This window comes from Stegostoma tigrinum, unplaced genomic scaffold (assembly GCF_030684315.1).
Source record: "Stegostoma tigrinum isolate sSteTig4 unplaced genomic scaffold, sSteTig4.hap1 scaffold_91, whole genome shotgun sequence".
Lineage (NCBI taxonomy): Eukaryota > Metazoa > Chordata > Chondrichthyes > Orectolobiformes > Stegostomatidae > Stegostoma > Stegostoma tigrinum.
The window spans coordinates 496,038-511,710 of record NW_026728816.1 but is presented as its reverse complement, the minus strand read 5'-3'; the positions used below and the strand labels follow the sequence as shown (position 1 = coordinate 511,710).

Genomic DNA, 15,673 nt, shown 5'->3' with positions numbered 1-15,673 from the left:
AGTTAAGTAAATGTGAAGATTGTCAACTGATTAAAATCAATCCTAGTATTGTTGACATAAGGTTTCAGTATGTTCTAATTTCATTTCAGTGCAAGTGATAAAGTAGTTGAAAGTTTTAGCGACTTTTGTTTTAAAATCATAAAATTGAAACTGATATAGAACGTAGAACGTAGAACAGTACAGCACAGAACAGGCCCTTCAGCCCACGATGTTGTGCCGACCATATACTTTTGATTCCATTTGGTCAGATCTGTACAGGATCATGGAGACATCTTGACACTCTGATTGTAATGCTCTTCACGGTGACAAATGTTAGTGCTGGAGAAAGACGTGTATAAAGTACACAATATGAACATCATCCAGTTAATGTCAAGGAATAAACAGCCAGATGCAGAATAAGTTTTTATGTGACCCTCAATCTCGTAGAGTCATATAGCATAGAAACACCATGTCTATGCCTCCCAACAAACACCAAACTACACTAATCTCATTTATCTACACTTGGTCCATAGCCTACTTTGACCTAGCATTTTAAATGCTCATCCCAGATGCTTTTTAAATGTTGAGAATACCTGCCTCAACTACCCTCTCAGGCAGTGTGCTCCATATGTCCACTTTGTTGATGAAAAAGCTTTTCCTCAGACTTCCTCCAAAGCATTTAATCCTCACCTTAAACTTGTGCCATCTGGTCTTAGACACATGTGCCATGGGGAAAGGATTCTCACAATGTATTCTGCCAGGGCCTGTCATAATTTTGTCTGCCTCAATCATATCCCAACCCCCACCTCAGCTTCCTCTGCTACAAGAAACACAAATCCAGCATACCAGTCTATCTCGTAACTGAGACTTTTTAATCTAGCCAGTATCTTGAAGAGCATTAACTGTGCCATTGTGGTATTTTCCAGACTAATTGTCGTTCAGCTTATCTCAGTCAGATTGTTTAGTAAGCTCCATTTAGGAATAATGTTATGCACTTCACTTGGAAATGTATTAAGACTGTGACAGTATATTGGGGAATCCTTGCAAGTGGAGAGATTTTTATTTTCTTTCAGTCCAAGCTGGGTATAATTCTAGGATTTGGAGATGAACGTCCAGGGTTAAACCTCCGGTGTCCTTCTATCCACCCCAAATCACCTCCAATTTTCCATTTATATAAAATTGAGCTTTGTTTGCATGAGGTGTGTTCCAATATTAAATCGTTATTGCGACTGTAAATTTTGACATTCTTCATTAGGTACGTACCCTTCATATTGATAGCGGCTCAAGGTGCTTCAGGGTGTCAAAACCAAAATGTTGCATTTTCCAGTGAAATTGTAGACATTGAGCTGAAATTCTCACGAGGGAGCACTGAACGGCATGCATTATTTCTGAGTACCGCCCTCATTAATACTTATTCCATTTTTGTACCTGCCAGAAAGAAACTAGACGCTCAGAATTAGCGAAATGAAATTCTGAGTGGGTGTGTGATGCTTGCACATTGCTCAATGCTCCTCTGGACCTCCAACTTGGGCAGTAGTCACCAGCATCTGCAGCCACACCCATCAGTAGCACCCCATGTCCACAGTTTTGACATGTGGCATGTTCCAGCCTCAGCACATCATGGCACATCTCAGATCTGCTTTCAGTACTCTTCTGTACTTCATTGCTGCATTTTGGATTGCAGCAGCCCCCCTCATTGCAGTGCTACTGCCAGGGCACTTTTATATGCAGGGACAGGCACCCATTCGTGTATTGGGCCACGTTACACATCAGGACACCTTGCTTGAGCTCTCCACTCTCATTTTGTCCCTGCATGAATGCTAACAGCTCCTCTGCCTTGTCTTCATTTGCCTTGTCTTTTTATGGGTTGCCCCCTCCGCCACATCTCTCAGACTCATAACACTAGTATGTTGATTAACCTTTTGGCATCGAGACAAAGCCAGACAGCTTGTCATGTTTGTCAGCAGTCATCAATCAAAGGAGTGGGTGTGTTGCCGTTCAGCACCGTGATATGTTGATCTCACACCTGCAGCATGTGCCAGCTGCAGAAGCACAGAACGCGTTGCATTGTCTCCAACCACATGGTCGTTCTTCAGGTTCTGAGGGGAATGGTCTGTAGTCAAGGGAGGCAGTTCCAGGCAGCAGATCGAGGTAACTCCAGGGCATTGTCTGACATCACTCGAGGGGCTTGGATGCAATCAGTTGGCTGCTCAGAATGATCATGGTCAGGACACTGTCCTCATAGGTTGTGAGAAGTCAAACGTTAGACACCTCACTACCTGTGTTGGCTCTTTCTGCCCTACGGTGGGCTGTTTTTCCTGGAATGAAACAAAGGGAGTGATTGAGTGAGATGAAATGAGCTGGTGCATTTGTTAGTGCTCATGTATGTTTGGGAAGGGAGGTGAGGTCTCCTGGGTGAGAGCAAGAGGCACAGAGAACATAGAGGATTAATCGCCTTGGGCCCTCAAGTAGGCGAGAGCAAGTGAAGACAGACATTGAATGCTTTGGTGAGAATGGTATTACATGAGCTGTGCTGAAGGGTGGTGCAGAATTAGAGAGAGTGTGAATGTGAGGTAGCACAGACCAATGATACCAGTCACGGTTGGACATAGAGCAGTTTTTCCGCCGTCTTCGCCTCCATGCCTACTTCTTCAACCGGGAACCTAACCCTCCTTCCACTGACCCCTTCACCCGCTTCCAACACAAGTCCTCCTCCTGGACACCACCCCCAGGCCTCCTACCCTCCCTCGACCTCTTCATTTCCAACTGCCGTCGAGACATTAACCACCTCAACCTCTCCACCCCTCTCGCCCACTCCAACCTCTCCCCCGCAGAACGGGCAGCCCTCCGCTCCCTCCGCTCCAAACCCAACCTCACCATCAAACCCGCAGACAAGGGTGGCGCAGTGGTAGTATGGCGCACTGACCTCTACATCGCTGAGGCCAGACGCCAACTCTCCGACACCACCTCCTACTGCCCCCTCGATCATGACCCCACACCCACATGACCAAACCATCATCTCCAACACCATTCACGACCTCATCACCTCAGGGGACCTCCCACCCACATCCTCCAACCTCATTGTTCCCCAAACCCGCACGGCCGTTTCTATCTCCTTCCCAAAATCCACAAACCTGCCTGCCCTGGTCGACCCATCGTCTCAGCCTGCTCCTGCCCCACCGAACTCATCTCCACCTATCTGGACTCCATTTTCTCCCCTTTAGTCCAGGAACTCCCCACCAACGTCCGTGACACCACCCATGCCCTCCACCTCCTCCAGGACTTCCATTTCCCTGGCCCACAACACCTCATATTCACCATGGACGTCCAGTCTCTATACACCTGCATTCCGCATGCAGATGGCCTCAAAGCCCTCTGCTTCTTCCTGTCCCGCAGGCCCGACCAGTCCCCCTCCACCGACGCTCTCATCCGCCTAGCTGAACTCGTCCTCACCCTCAACAACTTCTCTTTTGACTCCTCCCACTTCCTACAGACTAAGGGGGTGGCCATGGGCACCTGCATGGGCCCCAGCTATGCCTGCCTCTTTGTAGGTTACATGGAACAGTCCCTCTTCCGTACCTACACAGGCCCCAAACCGCACCTCTTCCTCCGGTACATTGATGACTGTATCGGCGCCGCCTCTTGCTCCCCAGAGGAGCTCGAACAGTTCATCCACTTCACCAACACCTTCCACCGCAACCTTCAGTTCACCTGGGCCATCTCCAGCACATCCCTCACCTTCCTGGACCTCTCAGTCTCCATCTCAGGCAACCAGCTTGTAACTGATGTCCATTTCAAGCCCACCGATTCCCACAGCTACCTAGAATACACCTCCTCCCACCCACCCTCCTGCAAAAATTCCATTCCCTATTCTCAATTCCTCCGCCTCCGCCGCATCTGCTCCCACAATAAGACATTCCACTCCCGCACATCCCAGATGTCCAAGTTCTTCTAGGACAGCAACTTTCCCCCCACAGTGATCGAGAACGCCCTTGACCGCGTCTCCCGTATTTCCCGCAACACATCCCTCACACCCCGCCCCCGCCACAACCGCCCTAAGAGGATCCCCCTCGTTCTCACACTCCACCCTACCAACCTCCGGATACAACGCATCATCCTTCGACACTTTCGCCATTTACAATCCGACCCCACCACCCAAGACATTTTTCCATCCCCACCCCTGTCTGCTTTCCGGAGAGACCACTCTCTCCGTGACGCCCTTTTTCGCTCCACACTGCCCTGCAACCCCACCACACCCGGCACCTTCCCCTGCAACCGCAGGAAATGCTACACTTGCCCCCACACCTCCTCCCTCACCCCTATCCCAGGCCCCAAGATGACATTCCACATCAAGCAGAGATTCACCTGCACATCTGCCAATGTGGTATACTGCATCCACTGTACCCGGTGTGGCTACCTCTACATTGGGGAAACCAAGCGGAGGCTTGGAGACCGCTTTGCAGAACACCTCCGCTCAGTTCCGAACAAACAACTGCACCTCCCGGTCGCAAACCATTTCCACTCCCCCTCCCATTCTCTAGATGACATGTCCATCATGGGCCTCCTGCACTGCCACAATGATGCCACCCGAAGGTTGCAGGAACAGCAACTCATATTCCGCCTGGGAACCCTGCAGCCATATGGTATCAATGTGGACTTCACCAGTTTCAAAATCTCCCCTTCCCCTACTGCACCCCTAAACCAGCCCAGTTCGTCCCCTCTCCCCACTGCACCACACAACCAGCCCAGCTCTTGCCCCCCCCCCCACCCACTGCATCCCAAAACCAGTCCAACCTGTCTCTGCCTCCCTAACCTGTTCTTCCTCTCACCCATCCCTTCCTCCCACCCCAAGCCGCACCCCCATCTACCTACTAACCTCATCCCACCTCCTTGACCTGTCCGTCTTCCCTGGACTGACCTATCCCCTCCCTACCTCCCCACCTATACTCTCTCCACCTATCTTCTTTACCCTCCATCTTCGGTCCGCCTCCCCCTCTCTCCCTATTTATTCCAGTTCCCTCTCCCCATCCCCCTCTGCGATGAAGGGTCTAGGCCCAAAACGTCAGCTTTTGTGCTCCTGAGATGCTGCTTGGTCTGCTGTGTTCATCCAGCCTCACATTTTATTATCTTGGAATTCTCCAGCATCTGCAGTTCCCATTATCTCCAATGAGGCTCCTCTTCTGTTGGAGCAGAAGTCACTGATCTTGCAGCACTGCTGTATGGCTCTTTTGGTGGTTGAGACTGCATTGACACTGGAAAGACTCAGATGAGTCTGGCCGAGTCTTGTGTCGTGGCCTCCTGTGCTTGTCTTTGGGAAAGAGGACAGTCCTCCACTGCACCAATCCATCCACCAGGATTTCCAGGTCTCCAACTGTAAAGTAAGGTGCTAATTTCCCCTTTCCTGCCCTGTCTGGGACAAATGCTATGAACTGTATAAGGCAGTTCTGGATTCTGGGCATTTTACTGGTTCACAATAGCCTTTAAACATGGCACTAGTGCCAGTAATACCGGGATGTTTCAGTGGTGGCAAACACTTGCAGTTACAATGAGTGGAAAACTAACGAGCGTCGGCTGAGAGAGGCACAACAGGAGCATTGTTGCTAGTTATTGAAAAGGTTTGCAACAACAGAGTGAGAAAATTTGTTAGGTGTTTTGGAGAGATACTGTCCTTGCAGTGCAATAAAAATAACACTGAACTGATTCACTCCAGTGTTTTGGACCTTCAGATTTCAGAACAGAATTAGACCATTCAGCCCATTGAGTGGGATCTATCATTCTCAACCTCCTGTGTCCTTACTAAGCAAGAACATGTCCATCTATGCCTGAAATCAACTCTGACTTGGCTTCCACAGCTTTCTGCATCAATGAGTTCCACAGATTCACAACTTTCTGACTGAAGAAATTCTTCCTCAACTCCATCCTGAAGGGTGGTCCCTTTGACTCTGAGGCTGTGCCCTCAGGTCCTGGTCTCTCCTACTTGTGGAAACATCATCTCCATGTCCACTCTATCCAGGCCTGAATTACCTTCAGTGTGACCCCCTTCATCCTTCTAAACTCCTTCAAGTACAGGCCCAGAGTTCTCAGCCACTCCTCACTTCATCCCCAGGATTATGTTTGAGAACCTCATCTAGACCCTGACGAAGGCCAGCACATCCTTCCTTAGATAGATGGCCAAAAACTGCTCTTAATATTCCAAATGCAATATGACCAGAGCCTTACACAGCCTCAGCAATACATCTCTGCTCTTGTATTTTTGCCGCCTTGAAATGAATGCTGACATTGCATTTGCCTTCCCAACTGCCAACTGAAACTGCATGTTAAAAGAATCCTGAATTGGGTCATCTTTGTGCTTCAGATTTCTGAAGCCTTTCCCAATTTAGAAAATAGTCTATGCCTGTACTTCCACTTCTCCACAGACTCTCTGTGACCTCCCCACTTCCTCAACACTACTTGCCTCTCCACCTATCATAGAACATAGAACACAGAAAATAGAACAGTACAGCACAGAACAGGCCCTTCAGCCCACGATGTTGTGCCGACCATTGATCCTCATGTATGCACCCGCAAATTTCTGTGACCATATGCATGTCCAGCAGTCTCTTAAATGACCCCAATGACCTTGCTTCCACAACTGCTGCTGGCAACGCATTCCATGTCCTCACAACTCTGTGTAAAGAACCCGCCTCTGACATCCCCTCTCTACTTTCCTCCAACCAGCTTAAAACTATGACCCCTCGTGTTAACTTTTTCTGCCCTGGAAAATAGTCTCTGGCTATCAACGCTATCTATGCCTCTCATTATCTTGTATACCTCAATTAGGTCCCCTCTCCTCCTCCTTTTCTCCAATGAGAAGAGTCCGAGCTCAGTCAACCTCTCTTCATAAGATAAGCCCTCCAGTCCAGGCAGCATCCTGGTAAACCTCCTCCTGAACCCTCTCCAAAGCATCCATATCTTTCCTATAATAGGGCGACCATAACTGGACGCAGTATTCCAAGTGCGGTCTAACCAAAGTTTTATAGAGCTGCAACAAGATCTCACGACGCTTAAACTCAATCCCCCTGTTAATGAAAGCCAAAACACCATGTGCTTTCTTAACAACCCTGTCCACTTGGGTGGCCAGTTTAAGGGATCTATGTATCTGCACACCAAGATCCCTCTGTTCCTCCACACTGCCAAGAATCCTATCCTTAATCCTGTACTCAGCTTTCAAGTTCGACCTTCCAAAATGCATCACCTCACATTTATCCAGGTTGAACTCCATCTGCCACCTCTCAGCCCATCTCTACATCCTGTCAATGTCCCGCTGCAGCCTACAACAGCCCTCTATACTGTCAACGACACCTCCAACCTTTGTGTCGTCTGCAAACTTGCTGACCCATCCTTCAATCCCCTCATCCAAGTCATTAATAAAAATTACCAACAGTAGAGGCCCAAGGACAGAGCCCTGTGGAACACCACTCACCGCTGACTTCCAGGCAGAATATTTTCCTTCTACTACCACTCGCTGTCTTCTGTTGGCCAGCCAATTCTGTATCCAGACAGCTAAGTTCCCCTGTATCCCATTCCTCCTGACCTTCTGAATGAGCCTACCATGGGGAACATTCTCAAATGCCTTGCTGAAGTCCATATACACCACATCCACAGCTCAACCCTCATCAACTTTTCTAGTCACATCCTCAAAGAACTTGATAAGGTTTGTGAGGCATGACCTGCCCCTCACAAAGCTGTGTTGACTGCATTTAATCAAGCCATGCTCTTCCAGATGGTCTTAAATCCTATCCCTCAGAATCCTTTCTAACACCTTGCACACGACAGACGTGAGACTTGTTCTATTGAAATGTCATCTGCAAACTTAGCAGCAACCCCCTTTGGACGACAATACCATTAGTTCCTTTGTCCGGATTGCTAATGTATAACGTGAATGGCTGTCGTCTGAACTCTGATGACTGCGGAACTCCTGTAGTTGCTGGCTGCCATCCTGAAAAAGACCCTTTTATTCCCACTTTCTGCATTCTGCCAGTTAGCCAATCCGCTATCCATGCCAGTACTTATTCTCGAACACCATAAGCTCATTTTTTATTTTGAAGCCTCCTGTGTGTCACCTTGCCAAAGGCTTTCTGGAATTCCAAATAGGTAAAGTTCAATGGCTCTCTTTGGTTTTAACTCACTGGTTACATTCCCAAAGGATCTAACAGAGACCTTCCCTTGACAAAGTTGTGTTTTCTCAGCCCAGTTTACCATGTACTTCCACGTATTCTCCGGTCTCATCCTTAATAATAGACTCTAAAATCTGACCCACTGACCAGTGCCAGGCTAACAGGTCTATAATTTCTCGTCTTTTGCCACCCTCCATTTTAAACAGGGGTGTTATGTTTGCCATTTTGCACTCCTTGGGACCCACCCTGACTCCAGTAATTCCTGAAAGATCACCAATGCCTGCATGGTCTTCTCACTTATCTCCTTCAGAACTCTTGGAGGCAGTCCATCTGGTCCATGTAATTTACCATCTTCTCGGAATTATAGAATTCCTACAGTGCGGAAAGAAACCATTGGGTCTGCACCACCTCCGCAAAGAACATCCCACCAAGACCCAGCCCTGTACTGTTTCCCCGCAAGCTCACATTTGCCATGGCTGATCCATCTTGCCTGCACATCTTTGGACTGTGGATGGAAATCAGAGCACCTGTCCGAGACCCGTGCAGACATGGAGAGAATGTACAAATTCCACACAGACCCTTCAGCTTCCCCTGTACCTTCTCCTTAGTGATGGCCACCACACTCACTTCTGCTTCAGACTCCCTTAAAGGTCTAATACTGGTGCCTTCCAACCTGAAGACTGATGCAAAATATTTGTTCAGTTCCTCTGCCATTTCTTTGTTTCCCAACACTACTTATTTGGCCCCTCTTGAAATTTCCTTTGGATTTTCAGGGGTGTTTTACAATAACAATATCTACTTTATTGTGTTGACAAATGGATTGTTTAGATCATCACAGAAACAATAAGAAAAATTCATCAGTCCTCTCATTTAACAATTATATATATATATATTAATATCACAATCAATGCATTTCCATCAGGTAAGCACGTAGCTGGAACTTTCTAACCCGGCGTTTTCATTTTTCATTTCTCAGATTTCACTCTCAGACAGAACAGTTGATGTTGACACACTGTTCATTAAAAATAACATCCACTGTATTTTTCCCCATGTTGTAGCTCGTGGATTTGTGTAACCTTAACACATAGAGTCCATGTTCATTTTTTCTTACTTTAGTGATTTCAGGTGTTACGTTCAGAAGGGTACCATGCTGTAATTCTAGCCTGCTGTTTGCAGAGTAATCCCAATGTGGAAGATTTTGAAAAGGATGTAAATTTCCCTAATTTACCTGTCTTTTAGATCCAAACTGATGGAGACCACAGTCCAGATTTCTGTTCTTAACAAGAATGCCTATTTATGACAACTGCATAGATTCTAGCTACAGACAGATATTTATAAACATTGGACACATAGCTGTACAAATTAAAGCTGTAAAGCCCCCTGTCAACTCATCTTGCTGCAAACGAACATCGATGGTAGAGGGATAAAATATTATAGGTGTAAAAAAAGCTTAAGTAAGCTGTTCAGTGGTCCCTGTTCACAGGATTTGCGAAGATGATCTTGAGAATATCAAGCAAATAATAAATATCCCAGAGTGCCTTATTATCTATTAAAACATGTGTTGATGATATGGCATTGCTATGATCATAAAATAGAACATTGTCCAATTTCCTATGAACATTACCATAGTTTTCATTTGTATTCTCCATGTCGGGAACATACTTAATTGGTACTATAGTGACTAAGTGACCTTTGGTCATCTACAGTGTTCAGTTGCAAACAGCCAATATTTTATGATTCTAATTTCGTAACTTTGGTTTGGAATTTTGTCATAAGAAATGTATTTCACTTATGTTACTCTGCGAAATTGTAGCCAATCCTCCATTGGCAAAGAAACACACAACTACAGAAGTTAATAAAAGAAAGAACTGCATTTATGTAGCACATTTTATGGACTCAGGCATAAAATGTAGTTTATACGCAGCTAAACTGCTTTTGAAATGTCGTCACTGATGTAGCATAAGAAAACATGTCGTATTTAAAATAGTCAGAAGTAAAGAAATATGACATAATAAAGAAATAACAAATAGTAAAATATGAAATTATGACTGTAAAGAAATATAAAATCTTCAGCCCCTTGTGAGTGGAGACATAGAATCAGGAGATGCAGAGTCAGTATGGAGCCCACCAGGGAGGAGGCAATTCTGGATCTGGTGTTGTGCAAAGAACCGGATTTGATCAGAGACCTTGAAGTAAAGAAGCCATTAGGAGGTAGTGACGATAATATAATAATTTTTAATCAGCAATTTGAGACGGAGAAGGGAGAATCGGAAGTGTCAGTATTGTATGAACTATGGAGCTATGAGGGTGGAGCTGGCCAAAGTTCAATGGTTCAATACCGTAGCAGGGATGGCAGTGGAACAACAATGGCAGGTATTTCTGGATATATTGCAAAAGGTGCAGGATCAGTCCATTCCAAAGAGTAAGAAAGGTCCTAAGGGGAGGCAGGGGCGGCCGTGGCTGACGAGGGAAGTTAAGGACTCTATAAAGATAAAAGAGAAGAAGTATAACAGAGCAAAGATGAGCGGGAAGCCGGAGGACTGGGAAGCTTTTAAAGAGCAACAGAAGATCACTAAATAGGCAATACGCAGAGAAAAAAATGAGGTACGAACGAAAACTGACCAAAAATATTAAGGAGGATAGTAAGGATAACAAAGGGTCGTTTCGGGCCTGGGTGTAGGGTCTTGGCCCGAAATGTCAGCTTTTGTGCTCCTGAGATGCTGCCTGGCCTGCTGTGTTCATCCAGCTCCACGCTTTGTTATCTTGGATTCTCCAGCATCTGCAGTTCCCATTATCAAGGAGGATAGTAAAAGGTATGTGAAAAGAAAAGGTTAAGACTAGAATTGGGCCCTTGAAGACAAACGAGTGAATTTATTATGGGGAACAAGGAAATGGCAGAAGAGCTGAATAGGTACTTTGGATCTGTCTTCACTCGGGAAGACACAAGCAATCTCCCAGTTGTAATACTGGCTGATGGACGTAGGGTAATGAATGAACTGAAGGGTATTTATATTCGGCAGGTAATGGTGTTGGATAGACTGTTAGGTCTGAAGGCTGATAAGTCCTCGGGACCTGATGGTCTGCATCCCAGAGTACTTAAGGAGGTGGCTCTAGAAATCGTGAACACATTGGTAATCATTTTCCAATGTTCTCTAGATTCAGGATCAGTTCCTGCGGATTGGAGGGTGGCTAATGTTGTCCTACTTTTCAAGAAAGGAGGGAGAGAGAAAACAGGAAATTACAGACCGGTTAGCCTGACGTCAATCGTGGGAACGATGCTGGAGTGAATTATAAAAGATGAAATTACAACTCATTTGGATAGCCATAACAGGATAGGTCAGAGTCAGCATGGATTTACGAAGGGGAAATTGTGCTTGACTTACCTTCTGGAATTTTTTGAGGATGTAACTATGAAGTTGGACAAGGGAGAACCAGTGGATGGAGTGGACCAGGACTTTCAGAAAGCCTTTGATAAAGTCCCACATATGAGATCAGTGAGCAAAATTAGGGCACATGGTATTGGGGGCAGAATACTGGCTTGGACTGAAAATTGGCTGGCTGACAGGAAGCAAAGAGTAGTGATAAACGGGTCCCTTTGGGAATGGCAGGCGGTGACCAATAGGGTACCACAAGGTTCAGTGCTGGGACCGCAGCTGTTTACAGTATACATTAATGATATAGATGAAGGCTCTAAAAGTAATATTAGCAAATTTGCCAATGACACAAAGTTGGGCGGCAGTGTGAAATGTGAGGAGGATGTTATGAGAATACAGGGTGACTTGGACAGGCTAGGTGAGTGGACGGATGCATGGCAGATGCAGTTTAATGTGGACAACTGTGTGGTGATCCACTTTGGTGGAAAGAACAGGAAGGCAGATTCCTATCTAAATGGAGTCAAGTTTGGTAAAGGGGAAGTACAACAAGATCTAGGTGTTGTTGTACAGAAATCAATGAAAGCAAGCATGTCGGTACAGCAGGCAGTGAAGAAAGCTAATGGCATGCTGGCCTTCATAACGAGGAATTGAGTATAGGAGCAAAGAGGTCCTTCTGCCGCTGTACAGGGACCTGGCTTAGAAGGATGAGAGTGGGTCTGATTGAGATGTATAAGATGATTAAAGTTTTGGACACTCTGGAGGTAGGAAGCATGTTTCTGCTGATGGGTGAGTCCAGAACCAGAGGACACAGTTTAAAAATAAGGGGTAGGGCATTTCGAACAGAGTTGAGGAAAATCTTCTTCACCCAGACAGTGGTGGATGTATGGAATGCTCAGCCCCAGACAGCAATAGAGGCCCAAGTCTCTGGATACTTTCAAGAAAGAGATGAATAGAGTTCTTAAAGATAGTGGAATCAAGGGTTATGGGGATAAGGCAGGGACAGGATACTGATTGTGGATGATCAGCCATGATTATAATGAATGGTGGTGCTGGCTCGAAGGGCTGAATGGCCTTATCCTGCACCTGTTGTCTATTGTAAAAGTTAATTGTATAAGAATGATTAAGACAGTCCCATATTTCTGGTGTTGGCAGCTTGTTCAGATAGGGAAAACATGGTTGATCTTGATTCCGCTCCTATTTGTTACACAGAAGCCTCTTCGAGCAACAATTCTTGAATGTTGATGGGACGTTGAAACACAGGTAGATTATCGTGATCACTTGTTGAAAATGGATAGCAGCTAGTAGTTCTCTTTCCTCTCAACCACTGACCAGTAGGCAATGGTCAAACAGTACCTAACCCAGAGGCCACAAGCTCCCCTGAGACATGATGTCAGTTGAGCCTCATGAATAACAACCTGCAGATGGACTATCTGTAGATTAGACGTGGTATTAAATCCCACATATACTGCTTTCAACCATTTCAATCGAAGTGTTTATTACTCGTTGCATCGAAACAGATCACACAAACTGAAATGGCATATGCACAAATACCAACTTACAAGTTCTATATCATGGCATTTTGTTCAAAGTTGTATTTATAAAATGATAGGGTGAAGTATAATCTTCACATCATATTAAGATGCGAAAGAAATCTATGGAAGTGAGAAATTTGTTTTTTGATTCAATACATGTCTGACAAATGACAATTCAAAGAGATCTTTGTTTCAGCTGGAGTGGGTAGTGGAGTCGGCCTCATTAGGGGCATTTAAGTGACTATTAGACAGGCATATGGATGGTAATATAAGATAGGGGTGGAGGTTAGATGGACCTGAGGTTTCGGATAAAGGTTCGGCACACCATCGTGGGCTGAAGGGCCTGTACTGTTCGATGTTCTATGTATCTTATGCTGTGTTCAAATGAGTCAAGTCAGTCAGTGACATTCTGCAACTTCCTTTTCCAGGCGTATGAGTGGAAGAATCAGAGTGCTTTCTTTGAAAATTTGTCTTGATGTGTCGATCCAAGGGTCATCTGGAGGAAAAATACAAGTGTCAGTTCTAAATCTGTCATTGCTGATACACATGTAAACTGTAGGTTTAACTGGAGGTAAACTTTGTTTAACAAACTAGCACACTCAATAAACTGACAAAAATTATATACCAGATGTTTACTGTATTCTCATAATCTCTGTGATGTCTGGTGAGGGTGCAAGTGAGAAGGCTCTCTGCCAGTAAGTTTTAGTTAAGGCAAAGTTGCATCATTACTCAAGTTATTTATGCTGCAGATGAAGTATAACAATGATGCGTATATCCCATGCATCATGTTCCTATTATTGAGTGTGTGTTTTTTGTGTGTGTGGACCGATTGATCAAATGGAATTGTTGATTATTCAGCACATTCTTGGTACCACAGGTGCTGTTTAACAAAAGGTTTGCTGGATTAGTATATTTCTGTATTTAGTCACTGCCACTATGAATGTTAAGTCATAACTTGGTCTGTGCAGATCGTGCACAGTACATTCCTGCAAGATAAAGGATGCGCTACATATGTATGATGCTATTGTTTCTCAAAGGCACTAACCTTAGCTGCTGTTTTTGTTACCAATAATGTTTTCGTCATTAGAATACTGGGAAAAATATTCAGAAGTGCTGTATGACTCTACTGCTCACTTGCAGCAGTGATAACACTTAATGTGAGGTCATGTTTTTGCCCATTTGTTGTGCTGTTTGTCAACAATGTATCTCACAACTAATGGGCATATTTTATTGAAAGCTGGTACATACAGATATGGTCCAAGGAAGAACTGATTAGTTTATGCCAGATCCAGATTTATTTCTCTATTTTTTAAAGCATCAGTTAAAATTGGTCGGATAGGCAAATGATCATCTTTCTAGAATATTGTTGATTGATTTAGAATGTTGTGGATTGTGTCAGCCCTGATAGTAGAATTTGTCATAACTATCAAAACATGAGCAGATTTTTGAGAGCAGATTATCAAATTGGCCTGAAGCTTTCTCAGTGAGGTGGAAGCTTCTAATAAAAGGATTTATTTTATCAACCTTGCATTTACAAAGAATCAGTCAAGTGGAGAAATGCCTCCAAGAAAAGCTGTGTAATTATAGACTCAAGGATATTTTTTGCACAGGAGGAGGCCATGCGGTCTGTCGTTAGTGCACTGCTCAACAAAGATCTGTGTACATTGAACTCACAGTACATTGATTTCCTTTTTGATTGTTTGGCCCATAGCCCTGGAGCCTACGGCAACACAAGTGAACATTTAAATACTGCTTAAATATTCAGACACTTTCTGAATCAGTCACACTTTTTCAGTCAGTGAGCTCAGGACTCCCACCACACTCGGAAAATAGGTTCTCCTCAACTCCCCTCCTCGCCTTTTACCTGTGAACTTCAATCTGTGTCCCCTGTTTATTGACATGTCTACGAATGGAAAAAGCAGCTTCCAGTTATCCTTTCTATGCCCTTCAAAATCTTAAGCCACCATTCGTGGCTTCAGAAAGGACTGTAATGTTTGACTTTTTAAACTTTTGTTTTTATTTTTCTACTGTTATACTAAGAAGACTGTAGTGCTGAACTTTTAAACTTATTCATTTATTTTTAGAACATAGAGCACAGCACAGTACAGGCCCTTCAGCCCACGATGTTGTACCGAACTTTTACCCTCATCCTAAGGTCTATCTAACCTCCACCCCTACCTTATAATGTCATCCATGTGCTTGTCTAATAGCCGATGAAATGCCCCTAATGAGGCTGACTCCACGACCCTCTCCGGCATTGCATTCCACTCCCCTAAGACTCTGATTAAAGAAAGATGGATAAATTTTCTACTTCTGCAACTAAAATTTCATACCTCGGTACTTTGTCCCTGAGGTGGCACCGTCTGAGGTGGCATTGTACTCTTGTACGCTGTATTGAATACATGTGATAATAAAACCTAAATCTAAATCTAATGCATAGCAGGACACTGGGAAGCTTAGAGGAGAAAAGGGATCCTGGGGTGATTGTTCATAAATTCCTGAAGAGGTCAGGTCAGGCTAGTAAGGGTTGTTACAAAGACATATGGGACATCTCCCTTTATCATTCATGGCATTGATTGTAACAACGGGGAGGCCACTTTGGAGCTGTTTCAAAGTTTGGTTAGGCCACAGC

At 44.8% G+C, this 15,673-nt stretch overlaps 1 pseudogene; it reads left to right on the top strand.

Moving 5' to 3' along the window:
• The window catches only part of LOC132209403 (utrophin-like), an 84,470-nt pseudogene that overhangs the window by 42,448 nt on the left and 26,349 nt on the right, over window positions 1-15,673 (top strand).